Source organism: Callorhinus ursinus, unplaced genomic scaffold, assembly GCF_003265705.2.
Source record: "Callorhinus ursinus isolate GAN/ISIS: 27379988/994484 unplaced genomic scaffold, GSC_fseal_2.0 scaffold1, whole genome shotgun sequence".
Lineage (NCBI taxonomy): Eukaryota > Metazoa > Chordata > Mammalia > Carnivora > Otariidae > Callorhinus > Callorhinus ursinus.
Genome location: NW_027397063.1, coordinates 86112897 through 86138440, shown reverse-complemented (window position 1 = coordinate 86138440; position 25544 = coordinate 86112897). Strand labels below are relative to the sequence as shown.

The 25544-nt window shown below is 37.6% G+C and overlaps 1 protein-coding gene across 9 annotated transcripts in view; it reads right to left on the bottom strand.

Annotated features, from left to right (window-relative positions):
* Positions 1 to 25544, bottom strand: part of MECOM (MDS1 and EVI1 complex locus) — a 532091-nt gene that overhangs the window by 314189 nt on the left and 192358 nt on the right. The window lies entirely within an intron of this gene.

Genomic DNA, 25544 nt, shown 5'->3' with positions numbered 1-25544 from the left:
AACCCTTCCCTGAGTGAGGAAACAGACATTGTAAATGAACCATGACTCAGAAACCCCCTTGTACCAGAAAATATCCTACAGATTCCAGAAGCATTTTACGTTCTATTTTCCTGACATACTAGTTCTAACTATCTGATTCATTTATTTTTTGTTTAATGCTTTAACCAGTTTCTGTAGATTATTACAGTCAAACAAGTGATTTCTTTCAGGGTTAGTTTTTTTTTTCCTCCTTCTGACTTTGGAAGAGTTTCAGATTCAGCTGAAGGAAAGGCTCTGTTATACACTACAGAAACACCCAATACCATATATTCAGCTTTGCTACAATAAGAAAAGCCAGGCCCAGATGTCCCAAGCTAAACAGAGGAAAAGGAGGAAAATTAATATTTAGTGTTCATTTGCACAAACTCCCTACTTGCATATACCCCAGATAACCAGTTGGAATCAATGAGAATTTATAAGCTTACAGAATAAAAATCTAATTCTCCTGTCTCAGAGGACCTTGCAGCACTTTCAATTTTTTATGTCCTACACAGACAACTTCAATGGCACCAGAATAATTCATCAATTAAGAGAGGAAAAAAATGTGCATTTCCATGCCTTTGCCAGTAGGAAACAGAACTATGGATCACAAACTCAAGTTGCCCATGCATATAACCTGCATTTAACATACAGGGAATCTCTCAAATTCTGTCCAAATATGCCTCACTGTTGTTAATATGAATCAAAAATGCTTAAATGATTGTGACCTTTGATCCAGAAATTCCATTTCTAGAAATAAGACTGTGCACGAAAATGTATCTAATCAAGAAAAAAATCACACATAACACTTGTTGATCATTAATTATGAAGCAGGCAGTTATCTTAAGACTTTATATCCAGTGTCTAAGTGTGACCCTAAGAGGTAGGTCCTATCACTATATCCACAGCTTTAAAGCTGAGGAAATGGAGGTTTTGAAAAGGTACCTTGGTCAAACAGTAATCGATGGGCATATTTGAAAGCCCACATTCCTAACCACTCTACTGTACCATGTGTGAGCATTAGAACATTATTTATAAAAATGAAAAATCTCGGCAATCAAATGTCCAACAACGAAAGCTTTGGGAAAATAAACACAAAGGAATTCAATGCAGCTATACACTGAAGAAAAACAGTATTATACAATATGAGAAAATGTTTGCAACATATTGGGTAAAAAAAATAAGGCAGGTTTTCAAAACAGATAGCGTGGAATGATGCCCTTTTGGTCACATAAGATCTATACAAAGGACAAGAGATGAAGAGATAAGACACCCAAAATGTCAAAAGCGGTTATCTCTTAGGATAAGCTTATTCATAATATTTTTCTTTATTTTTTGTATTTTAACAATATTCTTCTGTAAATATTGCAGAAATACGTTTCCATTTGAAAAATTAGTTAATCAAATGGCACCCATTACCTAGTCAACCCCCCTCAATAGCTCTGCTAACACAGAAATATAATTTTGACTAAGTCGATTCCATTCACTGGAGCACAGATATTTCTAAAAGCCCAGGTGAAAACTTCAGCTAAAAGACTTTAATAATCTTATAAGAAAGAAGTCATCAGCATTTTTCCTGATGATTCTGCCAAGTAAGTGCATCCTTGGGGAGAACGTGGGGACACATTCTATGTAAAAGTAATTTAATGTCTTGAGGCACAACTCAAACTCAAGCAGAGCACAACTTCAAGATGGTAGGGTGCCTAGACAGAAGGAAGGAACCCTCCATGCTCAGGCATATCACCAGGAGATTGGTAAATGACATCACTCTGTTCACAGCATATGCCTGAAGCTTCCAAACATGTTAGTAAATTAGTGTTCACCCTTCATTCTTCTCAGGTCACTCATGCTGAAAAGTGTTTTTCACCTTTTGAAATCCACCTGATTTGAAGTAAATGAATAGTTTTCTGCACTAATAGCATGAAACATATGAAAGCCAGTTAATAGCAGTCACAAGTTTAGTAATTATGCTAGAAGAGTAATTACAGTTAATCTGAGATTAATTGAGCTGTACATGGAACAGAGAAAATTGTGTGATGCCATCTTGGGGGATCTTTCTTGGGGAATCTTTCTTCCAAATGTGAAGCCATAAAAATGCTGACATCATGTAACCATCCAAGTTAGTATCATAAGGCAAATGGAGAATGTGGGAGGAAGAGACCCATGTAATGAATGCCTACTATATGCCAGACACTATACATAGATATATAAATTAAATCTTTGTGAGAATCTTAGTAAGTAAAAATTAATCAACCCCCAATTGATGAACATTGAGAACCAAAGAGTTCTATACTCAGTATCCATGTTGTTTCCACTGGGCCACATTTCTTAAATAACAAGCACGCATACATGAGAGAGAGCTCCTCAAAATGTGAACCCTTTCTTAAGTCTTTATTAACTTCTTGATTTTTTCTCATTATTCACTTTTCCTCAGATATTACAGAATTACTAATATATATACACCTTGAAAATTTTCTGCTTCCCTTTTTCAATCAAAATCATGATGTTTAAATGCATGCTATCATGTAAAGTCACAAAGGTATGCTAGTTTCCTTTATCAAATGTATTCGGTTTAGTTCTTCATGCAGTATAATAGCCTTGTATTTTGTCAAGGTAAAATATTTGCACTTCATTCAGGTGGGTCTGAGTAGTTACTGACATCCAAGAAAGAAGTGTCATGAATACTATAGATACATATTTCCATACATTTCAGTATGGATACAGTATCAAAGAAAAAAAAGAAACTTGCTGTCCTTATTAATTATAAACACAACAGTAGAGCTGGATCCTGTCAATTTGGCTGTTAAAAGGAAGGCAAAATTGTGCTGACCAAAGAATTGTCATGAACTTGACATGGTAAACTAATGGACATCTCAATTTAGAAGAGTAAACTCACTCTAAGTTATCTGTAGCAACATCTGGAAAGAATATAGAACAGCCAGGGAGAGAATATTTTTTTTAGATTTATTTATTTATTTGGAAGGGGGGTGGAGCACGTAGGGTGGGGGAGGGGCAGAGGGCAAGGAAAAGAAAGAATCTCAAGCAGACTCCCCACTGAGCATGGAGCCCAATGTGGGGATCTATCTCATGAACCTGAGATCATGACCTGAGCCGAAATCAAGAATTGGACGTTTAACCACCTGAGCCACCCAAGCGCCCCACTATGGAGAGAATATTTATTAAAACAAAAGCATTGTATCATTGTATCAGAGAGGAGTTTAAGGATTATTGCTATCTTTTCTGTCATTGTAACTCCTTTTCAGGGCAAAATATGTGTGACTGAAAGGTACCTGAACTGGCAACTGAAGATGAAGAGGTGAATCAAATTGTTATGGGCTAAATTGTGTGCACCCCCAGTACCTCAGAATGTAATTGTATTTGGAGAATAGGATCTTTAAAGAGGTGATTAAGTTACAAATGAGGTCACTAAAGTGGGCCTTAATCCAATGTCCTTATAAGAAGAGAAGTTTAGGGCACAGAAAGTAAGCATGCACTATGGAAAGACTACATGAGGACAGAGCAAGAAGGTGACCATATATCTGCAAGCCAAAGAGGGAGGCCCTCAAAAGAAACCAGATCTACCGGCACCTTGATCCTGGACTTTCTCGGCCTTCAGAACTGTGAGAAAATACATTTCTGTTGTTTGAGCCACCCAGTCTCTGATGCTTTATTATGGCAGTCTTAGCAAATTAGTACATAAATCTTAGAAATTTGTTGGAGAATATGCCAATGAAGTGGTAGTATCCATACTATACTTTTTTTCGTATTTGCAAAATATTCTTTTATCTTAGATTATTTCTTACAAACAAAACTCTTGAGGCTTTTATCCACTTTTTTATAGAAACAAACTAAAGCAATGAGCAATTTTGTGTGAAAGGACATTGGGATGAAAGGCAGAAGCAAGCTCCGGGTCCAATTTTTCACCCTGCCACCACCTGGAAGGCTCAAGGCCAGGAACTGAGAGGGGATAAAGGTTAAAAAAAAAAAAAAAAAAAGATGCAATGAAAATGAAGAGAGATCCTGCCCTCAAGAAGTTCATAATCTAGGAGAGGAGCCAAATAATTGGATAACTAAAACACAAAGCCAAAAATTCAAGTGTGTAGTATCAACAACAGATAGGGTGTAAGTAATGTCAACTAAAGACATCTGAAAGGTATCAGTCTGTAAAATGAGACACTGGGGTCAATTCTAGAGCCCTTTGTAAGTGCAAAATTCTCTGACTCTGAAATCTCCTTTCTGTAAGTGACTTTGGCAGTTAATAATGGTCAGACTGAGAAATCAAAAGGCTTGATCAAATTTGCTATCTATTAGCTTTTCCTGATATTTCAGCTATAAGATGCCAAAACTACTAAACAAGTCAGTCAAGCCTCCTATCAAACCACCGTGTGTGTGTGTGTGTGTGTGCGTGCGCGCGCGTGCGCGCGCGTGCGCGCGCGCATGCGCACACACCTTCTGTCTTAGGGGTGATATGGAAGAGATTCCATTTCTGTAATTAAAATAATTTTGCAGTAAAAATAAGAGACCACATTGATTCAGATTTAGTCTAAGCAGTGAATTCAAACTTGAATTAAGCTCCAAAGAGGAGGGAATGTATCTATCTTATTCTCCATCACAAACCCAGAGCCTAGCACAGTATCCAGCACACAGCACATGTTCAACAAATATTTGTTGCATGGATGGATAAACCTGTTTTCTATCAGATAATATGTAAAATTTATGAGGAGAAAACCTCTCGAAAATTTAGCTCTAAAAATGTCCTAAGTCATACATGTCCAGCAGCTAGATGAATGTTTTTAGTTAGCATGTTGAATGGATTTGACATTCGATGATATGGGTTCGAGGTCCTTCCACATACAAAAGTTGTGTAATCTACACTGTGTCACTAGGCCTAACATTATTGGTCAAATAAAGCCAGTGACACCAACACTTCTCAATATCAATGGATTATTGTGAAGTTCCAATAAGATCATGTACACAAAAATTCCTCACAAACAAGGTCAGAGGAATGATACCAATGCACAGTTGGGAGGTCTGCATGTTGCAGAGTCCCACTATCCCTTTTGCAACTCAAAATTCAGACACAGACTGACTGGTACCTTGCAGACTCCAAAAGGGCACTTACTTTGAGAGAAAAAAAAAAACTTCGAAAAATAAGTAAGAAAGTCATGAGTTTAGAGAAGTCAAAAGTGAAAGTCTATTGATGCCTGTCCCAGCAGGATCCTACTTTGAACAGTAAGTGCATCCCATTCACAGAACTAGCTAAAAGTAATTTGTTTTTTAATAAATCCTCATTTCCAATATTCTCAATGGCCTCTGGCAAAAAAGTTATATAGCTGTAAAATGTGCATCAGGGCCATTTTAAGATTTCTGCCCATCCTAGCTACTTAATTTTGAAAACTGCATCCTACATTACATCAAAAATTAAAAGGTAGCCACATCCCACATTCAATGTCATACAAACACAACCCTCAATACACTCAATGAGTGGAATTGTAGTCGGCTAGCCAACATAGCACTGTATTGATAAATGCTTCGTAATTTTTATTTTACCATTTTCATTCTTCTTTTGAAGCCAGTACTTTTTTTCAAGTCTCATATATTTTGAGTAGACCCTTGGAAAACCTCATAGCATCCAGGCTCTAGGTCCGTAGTGGTAAGAGATAAAACAGTCCTGTCTTTCATAATTGTGCAATTAGTCACTTTGTATAATTGCACTGGATTTTGAAAGAGAAGAAAAAGTCCTCACTCACTGTTTCCTAGTAATCTTTGTCCACAAGTCTATTTTCCCCACCTGCTATGTTTGCCTAAGACTGGTCATTTGTTACCTGCTAGTTCCAATTGATTTCCTTTGCCTTTGCCTCCTTTAGCCATGAGTGCAAAGAACAGACTGTACGATTTATACTAGCCATCTAGTACCAATCATTAGATAACAAGACCCTTTACTGAAAGCATTTAGAGTAAAACAATACTTTAAGTTTACCTTTGCTTTCATTTCCTTCTTTATTACACTAGGTTCAAAGTGAGGCCAAAAATGGTATCACAAGGCCTATTTAGACATCCAAGCAAAGAATGCCAAGTCATTCTAAATAAATCCCTCAGCTCCAATAGAATTTTATACAATTTGAAGTGCAAGTTTCCAGCATTTTTGGGTTTGGTTTTCCCCTGGTCTGTTCCAGTCACTGTCTTCACATAGAAGGGGAAATGAGTCATATTAAATTATGCTCCAGCAAATGTCCCATAAAGTCATATCTAAGCCATCCTGTTTGCTAATAAAAAGATAAGATTTGTCCTCCAAAAGAAGGAGGGTTGGACTATACCAAAGTGCTTACAGAAGAGTTAAACAAATCCAAAATTATGAGCTTGTGGGGGAATCTGAACTTGTGGCCTTTCTTCAAGTGGGAGGGGTAGGAAGGGAGTGGCAGGGATCTGTCCGCCTTGGAAACTCAGGCTTGTGTCAGGGATACTGGGGACTTCCTGTGGTTACTAAGAGGATGCAATACCTGGCAGAGATGTCTCGATAATTATTTTCTAAAGTTGGCACTGCCCAGTGCCTTACCATTGCTAGGAGAATATTATTAAGACCAGTCAGTGCCTTCCAGAATCATAGGATTCGAAGATCCACAGAGAAGAAATAAAGGTCTCTACAACCAAATGCAAAAAATAAAAAAAATAAAAAATAAAATCCATATTTCAAATTTTAAGCTCACATTGACTTCTCTAATTTGTAACTCCCAAACAGATTTCCTGATTTACTCATTTGATTAGACCCAAAGGTATGCAAACTAATTCAATATTTACCAAGGTCAATACAATTAGGTAGAATGATCTGCCACAAATCCTAAAGCCAGACAGACATGGTTTTGAGATTTTCAGATCATCCTATTTGGGGTTCTCTGTTCATCCAAATTGACTAGTGCCTACATATATAAATGCCCACAAGGGTCAAGCATAAAAGGTAAACGGAGTGTAAGGTAAGAGGGGATGGGAAGCACAGGGGGACTGTTGAGGCCGTGCCTCATCTAAAGGAGGCAGCTACTATTTAGGTAGGGCCGGTTGTTGCCATGTACAAAACTGGCCTCAGGTAGCCAGGCCGTCTGATACTTCAAAAGAAACCAGAAATGTGGCCCAGTTTGCTTGTTTGATTTACACATTGTGTTAACCTAGCCTATATATACCTGCAAGTCACATGTGGCTCAGGGGGCCAGGGATTTGAGATCTGCTATGGATCCTATTTAATTCTGCCACCTTGGCATGAATAATGGTGATAGTACCACTGTTATTCTTTTCCTCTCATTATTTTATTTAGCCTTAGCTGATATAAACAATTACTTAAGAATATTCAGCAAGGAAGCATGGGAGTGGAAAAAGATCTATGAAACAGCAAAGCAGGCGTCAAAGTCACACACACACACATACACACACACACACACACACACACACTCTTCATTAAAAAGTACCAGAAAAACGCTAAAATATGAAAGTTCATCATATGGATAAATTATTTCAACCTTATCGATTATAAAAAAGTCCAGTTAAGCTATGCATCGATTGCATCCATTTTCTATACTATTGAATTTTAAAATGTGTACACAGTGAAGCGACCCTTATATCAAAGACTACAAAGAGTGCTTCAAGATAGCAGCACCTTCTCAAGAAATATACACATTCTTCTAAGCACAGGTAAAAGGGGAAAGGTTAAAGCCTCCACTAGATTGTTCTATTCCGTGCCAAGATTCTGCTCCAGCTGCAACTAAATAGTGGTTCTCAGGCTTAATTAAATAAAGACTCGTGTAAATTCTAACTGTTTACTATGTGATTAGAACTTCTCTGGGCAAAAAAGCTCATATTTGATTTTCTTGTTGTCTGCACTTGCCCGAAACCTTTACCCACCAGGTATGTACTGAAGCTGTGTAAACTCAACATTTTTCTTTCAAAATCAAGGGTAAGATATAAAAGTTTATAGAAACAGTGAAACCCGATTGTGGAAAATTCATTTTATGTGAATGAGAAAAAGAGAGCCTATATAATTACAACCAATGTTGTCATGATGAAATTCCTCCCAATAACATTGTGATCAGTAGTACTTAACCTTTGTGTGAGAATCGTCTGGAGAGCTTGTTAAAAATACAAATACCCAGGCCCCACCCCCAGAGGTTCGCTGTGACTGTGGGTGAGACCCCTCCAAGATATTTGAATGCTGGTGATCCAAAGAGCACATCTGGAGAAGCGCCAACCTAGAGAAAAATCCTACTTCCAAGTTCAACATAGGGGAGCTATTATATGAATTCATTTTAGGGGAAAAAATGGGTTTATTCTCAGTAACAGGGAGGGTGGCAAGAGGAGCCTCTTCAGTTATACTCGTTCTTCAGTTTCAAAAATTAAATAATATTTAATTTTATGTAACCTTTAATATTCTTAAAAATTATTGTATTTAAATAACATCATTTGTCCTTTAATATTTTCAGAGTTCAGTTCATTTAAATATCACAGATTCTGAGACAATGTACAAAATATACAGTTAAAATTCTGATAATTCTATTTAAACATTCTGAGGAAAAGAAGCGCACTTTAGAAGCAAAGAAAATATAAATGCATAATTCAGTTAGTTTTTTTTTTAATTTGTCCTTGGCATTGATGAAGAACAAATTAGCTACTCTCCTTGGGTGCTTACCAGAAATAATAGTAACAAGTCGAGCCTTTTTTCCCCCCTCAGTAATATGTTCCTTTGTAGATAAGCACTGTGGAGAGGTAAAATAATGTCTTTTAAAAGTTTACTGTTTTCTTGTTCTAAGATGTAAATGATAGGGGAAGGACTGGGAGCTATTTCAGAAATATTTATTCCATTGAGACAATGGATTTTGGTCACTAGAAGAAAGAATCATGGACTATCCAAATGAAACAAAAAGACAACAGATTTTGCTCTACACCAAGTTTCAACACATAACGAGTAGGCACACCTTCTCAGAATATTGTACATTTATTGACTTACAGAATGAACTGGAGGGTGCAGGTAGATGTATTATGGGAAAATCTTTAATGATGTGAGGCAAATTTTTAAGAGAGGAGATGTTTTTATTTTTAAAGAATTCAAAAAATATAAGGACGGAGTTAACAAATGTTTTTCTTGTTTTTGCTCTCAAAATATTCAAACCACTTATTAATCTCCAGTCTGTTTCATCAATCTTTTATGATGTGTTACAAGGAGTTTTTCAAATTTAAACTTCATTACATCATTTTATAGTTATAAACCCTGACCACTATAATTCTTGGTTTTAACTAGGCTATGAAGAGAAGAATGTATTCATGAGGTTAGTACAGTGCTAGAAGCCTGCAGTTGAACCAAGGTTAAAACAAATAAGATGCTGAGGTTCACAATTTTACATATCCTCAAGACCCAGAAAAATTAATCTAGAAGTGACATAATGCATTTCTATAATTAAATTAGTTTGTCATCATTCCATCTCTTACGGAAATGTAGGGATACGCAGCAATTATGGTCTTTTCCTATATCAAGAAAGGAAACGTAAGTGATTCTTAGCAGTAAGAAGTTATTTGTGCTTGGATCTCCTTTGCTACAGCTTCCTTAACTAGCTCCTGGGTAGAATTCATTAATTTTTATTAACAGGGAAAACATTTGTTCCCGTGACAATATTTGCATTGCCTGAATGATTTTCACCTCTGGCACAAGGTGTGCTATCGGCTCATACATCACCCGATTACTTGGAGAGCAGAAAGACCCTCAGTCATTAGTGAGTGAATTAAAGATGATCTTAAGAGCTATTAATCACAGTGACAAAAGCCTTAATGTTTCTGTGACCCTAGTGGAGCCTGGGGACTCAAAGGGAAGCAGAGGGAGAGAAAATGGAAACATATGTTTTCTCCAAAATAACCTACCTTAGGAGAACTGTCAAAGAGAGAGTCACATCAAACTAAGAAATTCTGCCAGCAACTGGCCTCTGGATTATGTGTCAATTTATCTTCTTGTGAACCCACGTTTCCTTTTAAAATATACGTTTTCTTGCCATAGACAATTAGAGAAACAAAACCATTGTCTTTTCTATCTTTAATATCTCAATTTAAAGTTTATTCAGAAGGACTTGTGCCTCTGCTAAACTACACTTCTTGAAAAAAATTCAACGTAAATTGTATTCAGCCTGCTAACCACATAAATCAGAATAAAAACAAGCAGACAATAGCAGTAAAGTACCATTATAAACATTAATTCAAGCAGATACAATATTCCAATAATGGACCAAAACGGTAACATTATTAAGTACTACAGTAAGTTACAACACTTCATCATTCTTCAATATATCTGGCTGTATTTGTCTGGATGTTTACAAGATTATAATGGCATCAACTCCACCGTTAATAACATAGGCACTTGCTGGAATTTCAATTATCTTTCGCAATATGTTGACATAAGGAACAGACTACAACTGGCTATTTTTGAATATGGTAAGAAGATCCATAGCCCCTTATTTGTATGCATGTTCTTGTTTAGATAGCTGAGGAAAAAATATTGCATTGTGCTCATATTTTGCAATTGGTTCTGCCTCTATGATGCAAGAAAAGGGGGGGGGAAATTCTAGCTAAATGGCTTTTCTACACGCCAGTTTCTTTGATGCGAGTTAGATTAGCAAAAGTCTTGCTGAAATTACGGTTTTCTCTTTTGATATTGATACCATATAGCCACACACAAAAATTTTCTCTTTCAACCACTTTTCAGTGCCTAATACTGTGACTAACACATAACTGGGGCTCAAAAACTATGTGTTGACTGACTGGCTTGGATAAATAAATTATATTGATAAACAAATATTGTGGATAAGAAATATCAAGAATTCTCAGAAATTCTTTATTCTCAATAAACTTTAATGTTTTGACTAAACAGCCCAAATCAAGCTAACTGAAATACTTGAGTTTGAACTACCAAAGAGGATTATTTTATTATTCATTAGGATGAATATTTTTAAGCATAACTATCTTTCAGGAACCATAGAGAAGATAAAGGAAAAAACTACATAAAATTATTTTGCCGTAGCAAATGAAATTTTAGAATAACTTAAAAGTTCCATGAGTAAAATAAAACCTCCTTAAGAACCAACCAGTTTTTGTATTCTACTTTACTATTTATACAACTCTCTGAACTAGATTTCATTATTTTCCCCATCTTCCAGATGAGGAAACCAAAGCTTATGATAGTAAAATAACTTTCCCCAATATCACAAGTCTAATTAAGAGGCACACAATGCCAGCTCTTCTGGCTTCAAAACCAGATCTCTTGCCATTAAACCAAGCCTTGTCTCAAATAGTTTCAAATATAAGGAAAATATCTTGGTTAATGCAGACTCAATCTAGGAAATCGGGTCTCTTGTGAAGCTTATTTTCTACACAGGAAGTCATACTAGATTATGGGTGACATCCAAATACTAACTTCTTTGCAATTATTGGTCAAAGGAAGGGAAAGTTTAGGAGACTCATGTCGGATCCACTGATAGAGTATCAAAGATTAGTAAACAAAATGCTCATGGAAGTACCTTCTCTGGTAGCCACACAGATTCAAATTACAACTCTATCCATTTAACAGAATCAAGCTTTCTGGAATGTTATTCCTGGGGACAAAAACCTTCTTTATATAATTCCCTCTTCTCCCCCCAACAATCCCAGCAAATAAGAGTAAAGGTATTTTTGAGTTACAGCAAAATGAAAAGTATAGATTTACAGAGAAATCTGTTTTCATTTGGCATGTTTCCTTCTCCCCAGGCACTAAAAGGAGATCCATTATAATCTCAGAGTAGAGCTCAACACTCATGAAATGAACTTTTTTCTAAAAACAACTGAAAAATTATTTTCGAATTGTTAGACCAGACTTCCTAAGATTTCAGCAGAGCTTAACTGCAATGTCTTATATAGAGTGACAAGAAATGTATAACAATGTCATCTTCTTAGCTTGTATCAAGTGATATGTTATTCATTCACTGGCCTCAGGAAGGTGCATAACACAACTAATTTCTAATACTTATTGAGCATTTACCATAAGCCAAATACTAGTTTTATCACTTTGCTTACATTAACCAATTAATCCTAATAGCCCATGAGGTAGGTATTACTATTATCCCCATTTTACAGGTAATGAAACTGAGGCAGAAATAAGCAATAAGCAATAGTGATCGATAATGATGAAAAAGCCATGATTTAAGCCCACATAATCTAGCTTCAGAGTCCACACACTTAATTCTTAAGCTATATACATACTGACTCTGCACTTCACCTTGTAATAGCCTCCCAAATGTAGGATAACCATAAAAATAGTTTTAAAAAAATACATTCATCCAATCCAAAATTATAAGCATTCCAATTCCTGTGTCAGAAATTGACATTCACACATTCCTAATTGCACCATCAGATCCTGAAACAGAGATTTGAGAGCAAGTAGTTTATGTTAGAGATAGTTTCAGGAAACTCAGGTAGATGAGTAGGAAGCAAGATAGAGAAGAACTGGAAGGCAATAAAGGATGTGCTATCAAATAAGCTACCACTAGGAAGTGAGGAAAACAGTGCAAATCAGCACTGCTGAAGTGAGGGAGCTGGGGGTTTTATTCACCAGTTCTCATCAGTCATTTGCTGAGAGCTGTTCCCAGGGGACGTAATTCCTTGAACTTCTGACCTGCCCATGCTCAGACCCAGCAGACTCAGGCAAACCATTTGGAAGTCACGGTTGGCATGAATAGAAATGGTGAGGGGATATGGATGGGGCACTGGCCCTCTGTAGTGCTGGCCACAACCAGCAGATACAGAAGAGATATTTCAGATATTGTCTGGTTTTCTTGTCCCAATATGCAGAGTTTGATCCAGTAAAGACCATGTGTGCTTGGTAAATCAAATGAAGTTTTTATTACTCCTCCATTCATATTATTTACTAATTCTTTTTTTTCCAACCAAAATTTATTGTGGTCTTGAATCTAGTTTGGGTGCCAGGGGCAGAGATTATAAATTAAAAACAATGTCAAATAAGACATACAAATTACTAGCCATAAAACCAAAGACTGATAAAACTGACTACATTAAAAGTAAGACTTACTGTTGATTTAAAGATAGCATAAGGAAAGGAAAGGAAAGAAAGGCTACAAACTAGGGCAAGGTATTTGAAAAGAGTATACTTAACCAAGGATTAGTATCTAGAATATAAAAACAACTTCTAATATAAAAGCACTAAGTAAAAACCCAGTGGAAATACAGTCCATAGACATGAATAAGATTTCACTAAATAGGAAACACAAAAGGCACATATATATATATATATATATATATATATATGAAAAAAAAACTCAATCCCTTTAGTTAACAGGAAAATACAAAATAAGGCAATAATGAGATAGTATTTTACATCTCCTAGGTTGGCAAATGAGGTAGTATCAAGTGACCTAAATATGTAAAGAATTCAGGAGCTCTTGCACATTGCTGGTGTGTGTGTAAACTGCCACAACTACCTTAAAAAAATGTTGTACTGTCTCGTGCTATCTCCCTTGACATAGCATTCCACTCCTAAACATATGCTTTAGAGCAACTCTTGTATACACATACTGGAAGGCACGTTTGAGACTGGTCACATCAGCATTATATCAAAAACCTGAAAACCCAAAAGCCCATCCACAAGAGATGAATAAATAAACTGTGGTATAGTCATATCATAAAATGGTATACAATGTGAAAATGAGCAACATGGATGAATCTTAGAAACAAAATACTGCAAAAAGAAAAGCAAGACCCAGAAGATTATTTTTTAACTCAAAAACAAGCAAAGCCAAATGATACATTGTTTGGTAATCTACAGATAAGCAATAAAATCATTTTTCAGTAGGGAAATGATCAAAGTAATGTTCAGAAGAATAGTTACCTCAAGAATGAGGCAGCAAAGGGAAGACGGACCTTGGAAGTTACCAAAAACAGTCCTGTGCCACTTCTTAATTAAGGTAGGTAGTAAGTTTACAGGTGTTCATTTTATTTTCATATTCGGTTACTTGTGCATATGTTATTATGTTATGTTTTATATACTCTTTTCAGTATCAGGTGTTATCTAATAAAAGAGTATGATTTAAGAAAACGATCCTTGACCTTACATAATTCACAATCCTGTGGGGAAGCCTTCCTGATCAAATGCTGAGTGCTTTAACAGATAAGTGAATCACAGCAGAGGGAGTGAGGAGTCCACACTGAGGACAAGAAGTCTTCATGGAGGAAGCCTTGAAAGCTGAGTGTGATTTGCCAAGTGGAGGTCGAGAAAAGCATTCATCCATGAAGGGGGAACCAAATGAGCAAAGGATTGGAGGAAGATGCGGACCTGCTGTCATTTAAGGCACTGGCATGATGTGAGCAAGGTGGGGTGGGGAGAGAAGGGCCTGAGGGAGGTAGGGGAGGAGAACGTGGTGGTGGGGAGGAGGGCATGAGGGAGATGACACCCCAGATAGTTTACTACTACGTGAATGACAAGATTTGGATTATTTTGTGGCAAGGCACAATTCCTACGCTGTTAAGGGGCCCTGCTATCATTGCTCATCTTTTCAGAAATGAATGACATGCCCTCCGAAGCTTCTGAGGGAAAAACCACTTTCGCTTTCCCCTTCACACTGGTGGAGTTGGAAGAGGGGAGATGAGAAATTAAACACATCTAGCCCCTTCTCTCTGCGAGTTTGGACAGCTCACCCCAGACCTAAAGGTCAAGTAGTCACCTCTGTATTTGTAAAGATATTCATGCTGGGTGGTCGGCCAAGGATGTAATGCTACGATCATTGAGAAAATGTCATCCCATTAAAGTCACAGAGGCCAGACGATTCTCTATTTGCAAAGCTGACTATGCCTCAGGTGCACAAGTAATTTCCCAAATAGTTCAAATAACTTAGAGGAGCAGAAACTGCCAGACAAGAAGAACACAGATGATCATGAGTCTAACCTAACTGGAGCCTGCCTGTGCAGCCTGAGTCACACACATGAGTGTGGGAAGCGGCAATCCCCTCCTAAGCCAATTGGCAGAGCAGCTTAGCTTGGCAGCAAGGGCAGAAGGCCAGGACCCACAGCTCTCTAGGAGAGAGGCAAGGCATTTGCACCTTGGACAGAATCATCATCCCTGAAGAAGCATGACAAATACGTTCACCTTCCTCTATGACAAAGATTTTGTAACAAATGAAAAATTATAAAATGATAATAAAATCTATCCCCAAACAATACTTCTGGTATTAATGGTACAATGTTCTAACTTACCCTCATTTTGGGGAAGAGGGGGCAGAGGAAGAGGGAGAGAGAATCCCAAGCAGGGTCCATGCCCAGCACCAAGCCCCACGCGGGCCTCTATTTCACAACCCTGAGATCATGACCTCAGCCAAAATCAAGAGTCTGTGGTTTAACTGAGCCACCCAGGCGCCTCTATCATCCTTTTTTAAAACTCCGATTCAATACAAACTTATCATATTCGCTGACATGTATTAGTAAGAACCTGACCATTTCTTCAAACCCAAGAATTCGGTCTCTGTCAAAAAATAGAAAATCCTTTGGAGACAGAACAGTGTTCATTTTGTGTAACCTTAGCAAATTTGAGATGTTTTATTATGCGGATGACACCATGGTATTATTTCCATGTAGAACTACTTTAATACAAATAAGTTGTTCCAATGGATTTGTCTGAAATTATATCAAATCTACTTAAGGCTGGGGGCAGATGGAAATAACAGGAATAAAAGATGCTTTTAAGGTTTTTCATCTCAATTATACTTCTTAAGAGTAACTTCCATATGCTGTTAACGTATGAATCAAAGAGCTTTAATCTTTTGCTTTTGTTTTCTAGCAAGCACAAAGATTATGAGAGGTAGCTAGTAACATGATATAAAAATCCGTAGTGAGTAGGCATGTAAGCATCCCAATTAGGTAGGAATGCTAATTTAATTTCTTCCATGCCGGCAAAGGAAGTTTCAGATGTTCCATGTTGAGGAACCATATACTAAGGATATTATAGAGACAGTGACCACTGATGCTAGTGAAAGAAGAAAGAAAACCAGTCAACACAAATAACAAGAGTTTCCTAAAAGTGAGGTTATTGCAGCTAAAGGTGCAGGGCAATTTTTAATGGCCTCTCTTCCATTCCTGGACTTACGGGCCCCCACAACCTTGGAAAAACCACTAACAATGAGGATTTTGCAGTTTTTCCCATTTGCCATTTTTGATCCTGAATATAGAGTTAGTCAAATGGAGTAATACCTTTATTTGCAGTAGGTATTTCCATACTGCAGTCATTTGAATGGAGGTCTATATTCTTTTCCATCCCACCACAGAACCTAGTCCAGGACCTTGCATTCAGTAAGGGCTCAATAACTATCTGTCAAATTTAATGAATGAAACTTGAAGGAGAACTCATTCCCCTCAGTGTCAAAAACAACTGTTCACAATAAGTTTGTAAAGATTATTTTTCTATTCATAATATTTGAAAGCGCTTACCAGAACTGGGATTTCTCTCCTTCCCATCTGCTTTGAAATCTCCTGGTGTCCCATGGAAAAGAATAAATTGCAAATGGAAATTTACCCGCTTTCTTCTCTGTGAGCAAGCTCCTTGATTCTCTTCCAAATAGCCAACATCGAAGGTTCCATTCATGCTTCCCATATTGAATCCTTTCATTACACTCATGTGGTCATCAAATATTTATTAAATGCCTATTATGCACAAGACACTGCACTATTTTCCGTGGCAAGAGGGGAAGGAGGAAAAAGTATAGCCCCAGTCTCCCCCCAAATTAATATTATAATCTGAGCAATTGACTTGCCTTAAGCAGTCATGTTTATATTGTAATATCTTTGCCCACCTTAACTGCCAACTGCCATGTTGAGACCCAGGGAAGGAAACAAACAAAAAGAAACCGAACACTTCCTCTATCTGCCCTCAGACAGGAAAGGCTAACTAATACCTGGTTCCTGTTCCCATGATTCTGCCAGAAGCTCTTCTCTGATTTTACCAACAGCCTCCATCCCATCCAAGCCAATGGCTTCTGCCACCCGGGCCCTAGAGTTCTCCTGTCCAACTCCACCCTTCCCCATACTGCCCATGAAAACACCCTCTCATTCAGTTTCCAGAGGAAGGTCAGTCGAAGCAGGCATTTCATGTGTTTTGACTGGGGAAGGGAAATGGTGGGGGATCTGTAGGTTCAGAGCACAACAAGGAATGTGTGGTTCCTACTATCTCCCCTGCTGAGAACTTCCCTGACTTTGAGTTTGAGGTGTTCCAAGACAAGCAGAACGTCTTTCTCATTAATTCCGTGTTTATAGAGCACCTTTATAAAGCACCTACTGCATTCTGGGCACCATGAGAATTTCTGAGAGTAAAACGATGAAACAGACACTATTCCTGTCCTCAAGGAACTCACAGGGAAACAGCACACAAACAGATGGTTCCTGCACAAAATGATGAGTGGGCTATCACCTACAAAGTACTCAGGGAACACCTAAAAAGAAGAAACCACTTTCAACCTAGAAATCTGGGGAAGGTTACACACCAGAGCTGAAATTTTAAGTAATACATCTTGCAGGAAGGTTTAGCCACGCCAAGACAGCTGAGTGAGCTGAATGAGTACATTCTAAGCTAAGATAAGCATGCATGTGATTAATATACTGAAGGACCAGTAAGTAGTTCTATATAGCTAGAATACAGGATTAAAAGGGAATGTATGATATGAAGCTGAAATGGTAGGTTTGAAGTTTATGGAAACCCTTGTTTGTGATGCTAAATAATTTGGCAGCTAGGAGTCATGACATGATCAGATCTGCATTTTGGAAAGATAACTGGAAAGTTCTTGGGTGAGAGCTAGGAGAGGGGAAAAATCAAAAAGGTTACTACAATGGTCCTGGTGACCAATGACGAGGTAATACTATGTCATCATTGGAAACTGACTCACAGTAGACATGCAACAAATGTTTTTACTTAATTGAATTTGTCCCACTAACGTCTTGCCCTAATGTAGCAGGCATCTGGCCTTGATACAGTATCTTTTAAAATGCCATCTGCATTTTGAACACTGAAAGTGCTCAGGTGCCTGACTAGGGTTAAACTGGGCGCCTGGGTGGCTCAGTTGGTTGGGCGACTGCCTTCGGCTCCGGTCATGATCCTGGAGTCCCGGGATCGAGTCCCGCATAGGGCTCCCTGCTCGGCGGGGACTCTGCTTCTCCCTCTGACCCTCCCCCCTCTCATGTGCTCTCTCTCTCTCACTCTCTCTCTCAAATAAATCTTTAAAAAAAAACATGTGGAACTAACTGAATATTTATAGAGTATCTATAGAATGATAAGCATCTTCTACATATTAGCTCATTTACTCCACACAGCAACCCTTCAAGACAGTATTTTCACCATTTTACACAGGGGAAAAATGATGTCAGAGTAATGAATGAACAAATGTATCCAACTAGGGGTACTACCAGAATTTGAATTTGATGTGCACCTAACTTCAAAGTCACCTGTGAATTCTGGATATTATGGAAGCAGAGGTCACTGATAAAGCCACATTCTCCTTCATCAAATATTTCATAATAAGATTCACAGTAATGGGACAAGAGTGTGGATGAGCACTCTCCAGCCTGGGAAGAGCAGTTCAGATATTGGTTCCATTTTTTTTTTTTTTACTACATATGGCAGCAAACCATAATGAGTCATAACACACTGCATAATTCCAATGAGGCATTTATAGCTCAACCACTCTTGGTTATTTCTGATTCAGCAATAAATCAGAGATCAACCGTTTCGTGGGTTAGGGGAGGGTAGAAAACTCATTTAACTCTTAAATACCATTAAATATTTAATAGTGTTATCAGGAGTTAATGTCACTTTCCATAATATATTTGGCTGCAGGTACACTGGAATCCAGATCTCCGACATCCCCATGCACTGATAAATTTCCAACCCTGAAGTTCTATTTGAATTCAGATCTCCAAAGTCTCCTTAACCCAATCTACCACAAGGAGTGCCTGTCAACATAGAGATAGAACATCATCCACATAAACTTTAAAGTTTTAAAAACAAAGCCAAATGAAGCTCATTTGGGAAAGGTCCTTTCTTTAAGGTGAGAGATGGAGCGCAAATGAAGCATACCATGGTAAATAGGAACTGTGCTCACTTGCAGTCATGCACTATAGCCATTAAGCCTTAAGGTCTTAAGGTACCAAGCAAAGCATATGATAAATTTCTCAAAAACATCCCAGCCATAACATAGTTCTTGCTGATTGCTCATTTACCCATAATGCATGCTGTCATAGCAAAGCCTGACAAATGACAGAGAAAGCTCAGGTTATTTTTTACACTGACTGCCAAGCCCCTCACCTCAGATTATTCATTTATTAGGGCAATCACTGAGGTCTGGGTACTTAATATTGTTTTCACCAAATATGAAAATGATCTACTTGCCCATTCTTTAGTTCCTCCTAGGGCAAGCCATTTATCATCAGCTCAGGATAAATGACTGCTTCATTATAGCTATAATTTATGAGGTGTTAGAAGTAAAGAGCCACGCCTAGAGACTTAAAGCTTTAATATGGATTAAAATAAGATAATCAATCAAGCTAATACAAATTTTCTCTCAGCATTATTTCTTGTTTTGAAATAGCTTAATAATTTTGGGGGGGGGTGGATTTTAAGCCATGTTGAATATCTCATTATCCAACAACATGCATGTGTGTCTGAGGCTGTATGTAAATACAGGATGAGATACTACGAGAAAAAAGGAAATAAAACCAAACTACCAGCTGTGATTGACTGAAATCCTCGTTTTTCTTAATGGTGTCTGATAAACTGAGGCCAAGGAGTCTGCAGAGCAGGTAAAAACTTCGGTAGCCTATTCTCTCCAATGTTCTTATTTCTCTGTAAGAATATTATAGAAAGATTGCTGCTGCTTTATTTTTCCTTATTCTCTCCACAACAGAGAAGCTACTCTAGGGAGAAAAGTTATGCCTCAATAACATTTCAACAATTTTGCTTTCTGAAACACAGGGTTTCACAACTCATAATTTGGACAAGAGCAGCTTCTTGCTGTGTCTAGGGAATAAAGAGTATTTCCCACTAAAACAGCATTATGGTCTTCAACATTTTTTTTTCTGGTTTGCATCTTGATTTTATAGTTATTAAGCTATGCCAAAACAAATATTGTTTCTAAATGATGTGTCATGCTCAAAACATTAATATAAACCTAGCTGACCACTTGAGTTAAAAGCTTTGAAGACGGTACTGAGGTTCACAATGTAATGCTTTAAACACATACCACCAGGAAGAAAATCACCACGAGAATTAGCAAATAAGAAGTCTAAAGCCAAAGACACTAAGGTGCTAATTAAAAAACCTGCCAAAAGTTCTTGCCATTTTCCCAAGACCATGTTCCTTGCAGGTGAGACAAATGGGCCCCTGCTGCCTCCAGGCAAATCTTGACCGATACTTCCAGCAAAGCCTGGTGACTGGAAACTACTCAGCCTTGAAATTAACATCCCTAGGAGAAACCTTTTCCTCCCCCTCTAGACAACAGCAGCTTACATCTTCAGGACAAAACGAAAAAAAAAATGGTAACAAAAAAAGGGGGGGGTCAAAGAAGACAGTTGAAGTCATGCTGTGTTCTCCTGAAGGGCCCTTCATTTTTTACTTCAGAGTCTGGAAAACGCACAGATCCTTGATAATGGCTTTAGTCAAAATGGCCAGTCTCCCTACTTCCTTGCATGCGTACCACTGAGTTTACCTTAAAGGAGTAAAAGCTGAGACTTTCACAAAAGCTCTGTGTCAGGAGCTGTTATTACAAATTAAGCCAAAAATCTGTATAAGAAGAAAAGGATCTTTCACAAGCTCATAATGGGAACTGGATTCAAAAGCCATATAATGGTAATCTAGAGTATGGCAACCTATGATATGAAATATTTCCACTTTGTGTAACTGTTTTCCATTCAGTATTATTTCCAGCAATAAAAGCCTCTGGAATATCACTCAGACTGGTTTAAGTTAAATTCCAATCTAGATCTTTGTTGGCTAAAGGACATTTTTCAATCCAGCCATCTTTCCCCACCCTACATATAATTCAACAATAGCACTTCAAAGGGGATAAAACAATTTAAGCTCTGCAGTTGTTCTGCGCGTATGTTCATGTGCTTTTCATGCCCTATGTATTTGGATAGAAAATTACTCATCTCTCTCTCTCTCTTTCTCTTCCTCCCTCTCTCCTTTCCTCCCTCCCTCTCATTTGGACCTTAGAGTTGAGATAGTTAGAATAAATAAATAAAAATGCAAAGTCTAGCACTGACAAATGCAGAGCATCTTAATTTAAAAGACACTAAAAAATGTCTGTCTTGGCTACACATATAAGGAATTCTACTTGTAAAAATAAGTAAGGATACACACTAAAAAAAATACCCTCTCAGGTGTGAGTAGGCTTCCAGTAGTTTAGAGAGAAAGGAAAGCAGGTAGAGAACTGTGGTTTGACTGCTGGGTCTTTGGTTTGTTAGTTACATATTTGTTTGTTTGTTTGTTTAACCCTATTTATCTCCAGTGGCGCCTGGGGGGTTGTCGGTTAAGCCTCAGACTCTTGTTTTCAGCTCAGGTCATGATCTCAGGGTTGTGAGATGGAGCTCCTGTCTAGCTGCACACTCAGTGGGGAGGCTGCTGGAAATTCTTGGTCTCCCTCCGCCCCTCCCCCTATTCTCTCTCTCTCAAATAAATAAATACATCTTAAAAAAAACAAACAAACACTATTTATCTCCAGGTACTCTGCCATCCATGTCATCAGCTATGGCAAACTTCCTGGTTCCTTCTCATGCCTACTTCTACAAGGTTCCTGAGAGTGAAGGAAAATATTCTAGGTCTCAGTGAACAGTGTTACCATCAATTATATTTTGCCTGCCACATTTTATGTAGATGTCTTTAGTGTATGGTATCATTATTCTTATGATTTTTATTTCTATGTTAAATGCAGTCAGTATAAAATATTTAGTACTTAAATAGTGAAATACAAATAAATGAAGTTATAGAAGACACTAAAAATGTTTTCCTAAGAAGAAGATAACAGGAGAGGAAGAAAAGGGGAGTATGTCAGAGGGGGAGACGAACCATGAGAGATGATGGACTCTGAAAAACAAACTGAGGGTTTAGAGGGTAGGGGGGTGGGGGGATGGGTTAGCCTGGTGATGGGTATTGAGGAGGGCACGTTCTGCATGGAGCACTGGGTGTTATGAACAAACAATGAATCATGGAACACTGCATCAAAAACTAATGATGTAATATATGGTGATTAACATAACAATAAAAAATTAAAAAAAAAATAAAGGAAGGCACAGTCTGGCACTTGGAAAAAAAAAATGTTTTCCTAATAGATGTGAAAAAAATCCTCATAGACATGTTTAAAAAGGACACGATTTGACTTACAAAGTGTAAATCCCTCTCATTAACTGAAAATTTTGAAGCACAAAGATGAAAAACTACTTTTTTCCCTTATCTCTGCTTCCCTGTTTATGTAATAAAATTTTTAAATAATTTCTCTTCTTAAAGTGCTAGAGTCCAGCAATGCTTTTTTGTATCTGTGATCCCTTAGGGTAGGCTTCCCCAAGTAATAGTTATCAATAATAAAATCTGTGAATGAATTGAAGCTTCCGCCAGGAATTGATCAACAGTGTCAGATGCTGTGGTAAGCCACGTCACCGCAACTCATGCGGCTTATCCAACTGCCCAGCTACAGCCTGGGAGGTCGCCAAGCAAAGCTGCGTTCATCAAAGGCCAGGTTCTAGAGGTAAAGCTGGAGTCTATTTAAGAATCACAGGCTTTTTCCTGATTGGCACAACAGGAATGATGTAACAACTTAAAAAATTAAATAAGTTAAGGTGGGACAGCCATTGGTCAATGGAAACATGCTGCATGAATGTATGATGGATCAAGGTTGCTTTTCCTAGTTCTCTTTAATCACATCACCCATCTTCCTTTGTGAATAGATCAGAATTCTGAAGACATTTCCATTGTATTTGAATTTAGTTAACTCAGTTGAAGGGATATCAATGGAGCATCTGCCCTGTAAGGGAACATAGAGGGGACATGTATTACGGAGGTCAGGTCCCTGCTTTCCAGTAGCTCACAGTTTGAAACAACTAAAATTCGGTTCTGTGCTGGCTTCAGAGAGGCCAGGCTCCCCACAGGACCTGACCAATAATTGACTACACATACTTACCAAATATTTGTTGAATGAATGAATGAATGAATGAATATCAAAATACTGCATGTGTTTGGTTAAGCCTATCATTGCTCTTTTCATCATCTACTAAAAATTACATTTGAATATTTCCATTTTTCTATAAGGTTTGCAAAACAATACAAAAATCAAATTATTTTTTAATAAGTTAAGCGTAAGAAAAAGCAAAGGTGGGGTACATACTTTTCTATGGCTTTCATTTCCTTTATCATTTCTCGCATGGTTATATACAGTCTCTTAAAAGCTGACTTTCTACGGTATAGTTCTCAAATGCAAATAAATGTATTTCACTGAGTAAACTCCTGACATGAATGAAATGAAAAATAGTAACTTAGATGTAAACTGCTAAGTTACCAATTAGCTTCTTAAAACAACTGAAAGTCACAGAGAGCCCTCGATACACAGAGGCGGTTAATTAATTAACATTAGATGTGATTAATAATGAGTCTCGTTTAATAGCAAATATCTGCCTGCAATGGCTGCATGACAGAACAAAAAGCCTTCAGAGAGCAAGCAACTATATTTATCCTGATTGTGTTTGGGATTTTAACATGTTTTGTGCAGGCTGACAAATGGCCTATTAATTATCTAATGTTGTCTGACAACAACAGCTTGATAAAGATGTATGTTTTTGAATCACTGGATGGAAACTGCTGGAGAAGAGCCCCAGAGGGGCCTTGCTGTCCTAAAACTGGGCTCCAAGCCACAATGACAGGCAAGACAAAGCCCTATCTCCAACCACAGCCTTCGCAGATAAAATATGGCTTGGCATTAGGGACATTTTTTTTTTCTTCCAGAAAACTGCTTCTGCAATATCTGATTAGGAAAAGGAGGAGTAGGTCTTTACTAAATTGGGGTTAAGGCATAATCAATATCATATATGGAGTGTCTGGGCTATTCTGCATAAACACGGGCACTTCATGTTATTAAGGAGTCCGTAATGCCGAGGAAGCGTATGGCAGGACGCCGCAGCTCTCTCTATTCTTTTTATTTAGAAGTTTATCTTCCAACCTGTTTGACAGCTGCTCCTAAGTGGTTTCACAGTGCCAAATTATTTTTATGATTGTTTGATGTTTTATTCTCCCATTTCAGTTAATGAGATAGGATCCCACAATGGCCATAATTCAGGGCTGTCAGAACTAAAAAGCATGCTTGTGGCAAGAGAGCCTGATGGTAAATAAGGCTAAAAGCAATGGATAATAAAAAACTCTGTTATCAGAGTCGCCTTTGCAATCAAAACTTGTTGGGGTCAGAGCCTTCCTTTCTTTGTGTAGCTTCTGGATATTCCCAGCCCGGTGTGACATCCCTGTCCACCCTACTCTATCACCCATTTTGACTCTGCAAACAAGTCCACATCTCCTTGGAAAGGCATATGAGGAATAATACTAACTAAGAAGTGTTAGAAGGTCTTAAAGATATCGAGTGCTATATTCTAATTAAAGGGCCTGTGCATCATTTACGGTGCCAAGCGAGTAATTTGTCATACACTGTTAGAGAGAAATTGTTCAACAAATAACCTTTACAAGAGTCTTGAGAACAGCTTCATAATTGAAATCCCTAATGGTTTTGCTGGGAACTTTTATTAAGGTTTGAGGGGTTTGGGTTTTCTTTTTTCCCTCCCCCTCAAGAATTGTAACAACTTACCGTTTGGAGCATAACAACTTGCTTTCAGAAAAGGAAACTCTTGCTTAATGATATTTACAAATGCCAGAAGTATTAATAAGTCTATTTCTGCTAATAATCAAAATCTGGTGATTTGTCAGAAGCAAATGGGAGCCTTGTTTTGTTTTCTTTGTGTTTTTATTTTTGCTTTCGCTTTTGTTAATCCTTATGGAGAAAGAAACTTTAAGAGAGACATTATGAAGCTACCTGAATCTAGAATTATTTTTATCTTACACTGAGGGTCACAATCTTTATTTTACTGTAACATGATCCCTGAAAATGTGATGATAAAAAAATTCAAAGTCACTACAAGACTGACTCCATGACATAAATTATTATTCAAAAGTTCAAAAAATGAAAAGCTACCACTTTCCTAAACAATATTTCTTTCTTCTTATTGCATATTTAAAATAATGGTCCTTCACAGGCAGAAAATAGCGTGGCAAAAACTCAAATAATAGTAAGTCCCATAACTAATTATAAAGCCTGACATGCCTCATGCAGAAACACTCCCCGATGAGTACCAGAGATTGGCTGCTTTATAAATATTTAATGCTTGCCAGTAACCCATTTTTGTCTCCCATCTAAGCCTAAACCATTTGTCTCCTCTTACGATCTGCCATGTCT